This window comes from Entelurus aequoreus, linkage group LG26, assembly GCF_033978785.1.
Source record: "Entelurus aequoreus isolate RoL-2023_Sb linkage group LG26, RoL_Eaeq_v1.1, whole genome shotgun sequence".
Taxonomy (NCBI): domain Eukaryota; kingdom Metazoa; phylum Chordata; class Actinopteri; order Syngnathiformes; family Syngnathidae; genus Entelurus; species Entelurus aequoreus.
Genome location: NC_084756.1, coordinates 28,761,527 through 28,767,526, shown reverse-complemented (window position 1 = coordinate 28,767,526; position 6,000 = coordinate 28,761,527). Strand labels below are relative to the sequence as shown.

Genomic DNA, 6,000 nt, shown 5'->3' with positions numbered 1-6,000 from the left:
TTAACCATGTATTTACATGTCCACGGTTTAATAGTATTGTTGATTTTCTATCTATCCTTCCAGTCAGGGGTTTGTTTTTTTGTTTCTATATGCAGTTAAAGCACGATGCTATCACGTTAGCTCGTAGCTAAAGCATTTCGCCGATGTATTGTCGTGGAGATAAAAGGCACTGAATGTCCATTTCGCGTTCTCGACTCTCATTTTCAAGAGGATATAGTATCCCAGGTGGTTTAAAATACAAATCCGTGATCCACAATAGAAAAAGGAGAGTGTGGAATCCAATGAGCCAGCTTGTACCTAAGTTACGGTCAGAGCGAAAAAAGATACGTCCATCACTGTCTCTCAAGTCCTTCACTGTAACGTTCCTCATCTACGAATCTTTCATCCTCGCTCAAATTAATGGGGTAATCATCACTTTCTCGGTCCGAATCTCTCTCGCTCCATTGTAAACAACGGGGAATTGTGAGGAATACTAGCTCCTGTGACGTCACGCTACTTCCGCTACAGGCAAGGCTTTTTTTTTATCAGCGAGCAAAAGTTGCGAACTTTATCGTCGATTTTCTCTACTAAATCCTTTCAGCAAAAATATGGCAATATCGCGAAATGATCAAGTATGACACATAGAATGGATCTGCTATTCCCGTTTAAATAAAAAAAAATCATTTCAGTAGGCCTTTAAGGTATGGTTGCTATGGAGTTTTGTTTTGGAACATTCTGTTCTGGAACAGTAAACTTTAAGCTGATTTTTCTCAAAACGGACCCTCAAACTTGGTGGACTTCAATCGGATGTAACTCGGTCATTTTCTGTCCGATTCCAACAAACCATATATCATTTTGAAGGTCTTTAGATGGAGAATGTGTAAATAACAATAACTCAGTTTTTAAAATTTCCTTATTGTGACTCATTTTACCAGCACAGGTCACATTTGGGATCCAAAAGGTCTCCCACTCATAAAGTGATACATTTTTATTTTTATTTTTTTTTACTTTTCACACTTAAATTACGAGATCAACTTCAGATATATCTGTCGATTTTACGTTTGAACTATTGTTTTGTTTTATGCTCTTTTGTCAAATAAAACGTTGATGTTTTTATATGGCAACCACACAACATATGCAATATTTTTTCCACATAAACATTTTAAAGTGACATTTTTTAAGTAATAATTCATTGTAACATAGATTTTTTTTTTTTTTCGAGCAATGGCAAAAAAAATACAAATAAACAAAGACAAAAGAAGAAAAAAAACAGCCTGCATGGCAGCTTTTGTGTCAACATTGCAACGTTTTCTCGTTAGATTTCACCTCATTCCACTTTTTTTTTAAAATGTTTATTTTTTATTTTTGCAATACTATCAATTTTGCAATTTTTGCAGAATGTGTGGCGGGCCCGGTAAACGATTAGCTGCGGGCCGCAAATGTCCCCCGGGCCGCACTTTGGACACCCCTGCATTATACAGTCCGAAGCCCTTAATCCGGTGAGCGCTTTCTCTCCGCGTCACGTGCTAAGTGTGAAAATCAAAATGTAATCCCGCATGACGGCAACGCAAGCTGACACGTGAGGCCGTGTCTTCCAGCAGCTAGCGCTTGTTTTCACTATTCGTTTGGTTCACCAGCTACTTTCGCGCAAAGAATACGAGCAACCTCCGTGCACCCTGCAAAACACTATTTTTTATTTTTTTTTTTTAGCTTTTGTCGGTCGACGCCACGTGGCGCGACCCCTACGTGCCAGCGAGTTTGTTTAATGGAGACACTGCACGGAGGAGCTACGGGGCTCCCTTTTGCACGCCACTAAACCGCCTTGGCAGCGGGCGTGTGTGCGACGCCGAGCTGGAGGCCGCGTCTTTCTACGCACTTGAGACTTTTTTTTTTCCCCCTCCGCACGCGTTCAGACGAGCGAAGCCCTTCCTATTTGTTTGGCACTCATCAGCGGGTGACTTGTGAAAAAGCGCCCAAGTGAGGATTGTAAGTGAGCAGGACACTCGTCACAGGTCCGCCCATGAGACTCAGTGACACCTGTCATCACGGCTTACTCTGAAGACCTGCGACGTAGCACCTCCAGCCTCGCCTCCGCCGCCATCGCACCAGAGAGGGAAGGGGGGGTGTGGGGGGATTAATGGATCCTCTCTGTTCCCGACTGGTAGCGAGGTTAGCGGGCACAATGTGGGCTGAGAGGAGGGATGAGGAGACGAAGAGCGAAGTCGGCCCGGTTTGTCCTTCAGATGATGCGTTCAGGGCCCTGTGGCTATGACTTCTCCACATGACTGTGTGCCTGGGACAAAGAGGCTGTGTGTGTGTGTGTGTGGCGAGGATGCACTACAACCACTTCACTGTTCACGCATTACTTTCCTTGGGAGATTACTAGGGCTGCAACTAACAACTAGTTTGATAATCGATTAATCTGTCGATTATTACTTCGATTAATCGATTAATAATCTGATAAAAGAGACAAACTACATTTCTATCCTTTCCAGTATTTTATTGAGAAAAAAAACCAGCATACTGGCACCATACTTATTTTTTTGATTGTTGTTTCTCAGCTGTTTGTAAATGTTTCAGTTTATAAATAAAGGTTTATTTAAAAAAAGAAAAGAAAAAAAAAGGAGCTTCTGCGCATGCGCATAGATCAGGGGTCGGCAACCCGCGGCTATTTAGCGCCGCCCTAGTGGCTCTCTGAAGCTTTTTCAAAAATGTATGAAAAATGGAAAAAGATGAGGGGAAAAAATATATATTTTTTGTTTTAATATGGTTTCTGTAGGAGGACAAACATGACACAAACCTCCCTAATCGTTATAAAGCACACTGTTTGTATTAAACATGCTTCACTGATTCGAGTGTTTGCCGAGCGCCGTTTTGTCCTACTCATTTTGGCGGTCCTTGAACTCACCTTACTCACTTGCTAGAACGTGTTTTATGCCACTTCTTTTTCTGTCTCATTTTGTCCACCAAACTTTTAACGTTGTGCATGAATGCACAAAGGTGAGTTTTGTTGATGTTATTGACTTGTGTGGAGTGCTAATCAGACATATTTGGTCACTGCATGACTGCAAGCTAATCGATGCTAACATGCTATTTAGGCTAGCTATATGTACATATTGCATCATTATGCCTCATTTGTAGCTATATTTGAGCTCATTTAGTTTCCTTTAAGTCATCTTAATTCAATGTATATGTCATGACACACTATCTGTATGTAATATGGCTTTTAATTTGTTGCGGCTCCAGACAGATTTGTTTTTGTATTTTTGGTCCAATATGGCTCTTTCAACATTTTGGGTTGCCGACCCCTGGCATAGATCCAACGAATCTATGACTAAATTAATCGCCAACTATTTTTATAATCAATTTTAATTGATTTAATCGATTAGTTGTTACAGCCCTAGAGATTACATTTTGTTTTATGAAAATTGTTTTAACCAAATGTGCCACTCGGCGACCTCAGTTGGAAAAAAAACAAAAAACAAACTCTCATTAGTGCCGTGTCACAAAACATTGTGGCTGTAGGCAACCTTCAGAGTTTTTAACCCCACAAGATGTCGGTGGCTGCATTTTAAATGTTTAAAGGTTTTTAAAAGGGGAGTTTTAAAGACATGAGTTTTTTTTTTTTTAATGCATTCTAAATAGTAAATCATTGCAATTAAACGTCTGCTAGGAGCCTCTCTATTCTGCCTATGCAGCTGTTAAAAAACACCCAAACACCTCCATTAAGGTTCTTTATATATGATATAGTATATATATATATGTATATGTAGTATCGAACACATTTATAATAACATTGAATATTTTTGTATTTTGCTCATTTTGAGCGGAAAACGCATCACAACGTTCGTTTTTTGTCAACAACATCACTGATAACTACTTACTGCAGACTTTATAAGAGCTGAAAAACATGATAAAAGATCACTTACTGTACAATGTCTGCTGACATTCCTGTTTTAGATGAATCCATAAGAAAAAGGGGGTAAAACCGAACGTCTTTTCGGGTCGTTCTCGCCATTCACAGGTCTAAATTGGCTGTCAAAGTGTACCAACTTGTCGGAATATGTCCTCATCCTTCTACTATCCAGGTGAGAGACGTGATTTATGATGTACAATAAAGTTTGACGGACAAGGAAGCGGAGAATCAGTCGATCATGTCACCATTGAATGCGCTACAACCACTTCACTGTTCACATATTACTTTACGAACAAACGCACCTTACTTGGGAGATAAAACATTTTTTAATGAAAATTGTTTTAACGTTGTCGGAATTGTGCAAATCCGACCTCAGTTGAAAGAAAACAAACAAACAAAAAATAGCTCTCATTAGTGCCGTGTCACAAAACATTGTGGCTGTAGGCAACCTTCTGAGTTTTTAACCCCACAAGATGTCGATGGCTGCATTTGAAATGTTTAAAGGTTTTTAAAAGGGAAGTTTTAAAGACATTATTATTATTATTATTATTATTATTATTTATGCATTCTAAATAGTAAACAATTGCAATCAAAAGTCTGCTAACAATGGGGCCGCTCTATTCTGCCTATAAAGCCATTAAAAAAACATCCAAACACCTCCATTAAGGTTTTATATACGTGATGCAAGTATATATGTGATGTAACGGGCACATTTATAATATTACATTAGATTACATTTTGTGTAATTTTGTTGTGAGTTTTAAAGACATAACTTTTTTTTATTTTTTATGCTAAATAGTAGGGATGTCCGATATTCCGATATTGTCCAACTCTTAATTACCGATACCGATATCAACCGATACTGATATATACAGTCGTGGAATTAACACATTATTATGCCTGATTTGGACAACCAGGTATGGTGGAGATAAGGTACTTTTAAAAAAAATTAATAAAATAAGATAAATAAATTAAAAACATTTCCTTGAATAAAAAAGAAAGTAAAACAATATAAAAACAGTTACATAGAAACTAGTATTTAATGACAATTAGTAAAAATAACTGTTAAAGGTTAGTACTATTAGTGGACCAGCAGCACACACAATCATGTGTGCTTACGGACTGTATCCCTTGCAGACTGTATTGATATATATTGATATATAATGTAGGAACCAGAATATTAATAACAGAAAGAAACAACCCTTTTGTGTGAATGAGTGTAAATGGGGGAGGGAGGTTTTTTGGGTTGGTGCACTAATTGTAAGTGTATCTTGTTTTTATGTTGATTTAATAGAAAAAAACAAAAACAAAAAAAACCGATACAGATAAAAATAAAAAAAACATACCGATAATTTCCGATATTACATTTTAAAGCATTTATCGGCCGATATTATCGGCAGTCCGATATTTTTGGACATCTCTAGTTTTTTAAAAATCTTTTTAATGCATTCTAAATAGTAAATAATTGCAATCAAAAGTCTGCTATCAATGGGGCCACTCTATTCTGCCTATAAAGCCGTTTAAAAAAAATACATCCAAACACCTCCATTAAGGTTTTATTTACATGATGTAAGTATATACTGTATGTAATGTAACGGGTACATTTATAATAACATTGAATATTTATGTATTTTGCTAATTTTAAGCGGAAAACGCATCACAACGTTCGTTTTTTGTCAACAACGTCACTGATAACTACTTACTGCAGACTTTATAAGAGCCGAAAAACATGATAAAAGATCACTTACTGTACAATGTCTGCTGACATTAGGATGATGACTAATACAATTGTGTTGTGTTCCTGTTTTAGATTAATCCATAAGAAAAGGGGGGTGAAAACCAAACGTCTTTTCGGGTTGTTCTTGCCATTCACGGGTCTAAATGGGCTGTCAAAGTGTACCAACTATATATGATGTATATGTAATGTAATAACGGGTACATTTATAATAACATTTAATATTTATGTATTTTGCTCATTTTAAGCGGAAAACGCATCACAACGTTCGTTTTTTGTCAACAACATCACTGATAACTACTTACTGCAGACTTTATGAGAGCCGAAACACATGATAAAAGATCACTTACTGTACAATGTCTGTTGACAT

The 6,000-nt window shown here is 37.3% G+C and overlaps 1 long non-coding RNA gene across 2 annotated transcripts in view; it reads left to right on the top strand.

The window, feature by feature from the left end:
- The first annotated feature begins 2,902 nt into the window (after positions 1–2,902).
- LOC133643425 (uncharacterized) overlaps positions 2,903–6,000 on the top strand; it is a 91,208-nt gene continuing 88,110 nt past the window's right edge. For both annotated transcript variants that reach the window (XR_009824695.1, XR_009824694.1), the window contains exon 1: positions 2,903–2,979. This is a non-coding gene — a long non-coding RNA (uncharacterized LOC133643425). The remainder of the gene's footprint in view (positions 2,980–6,000) is intronic.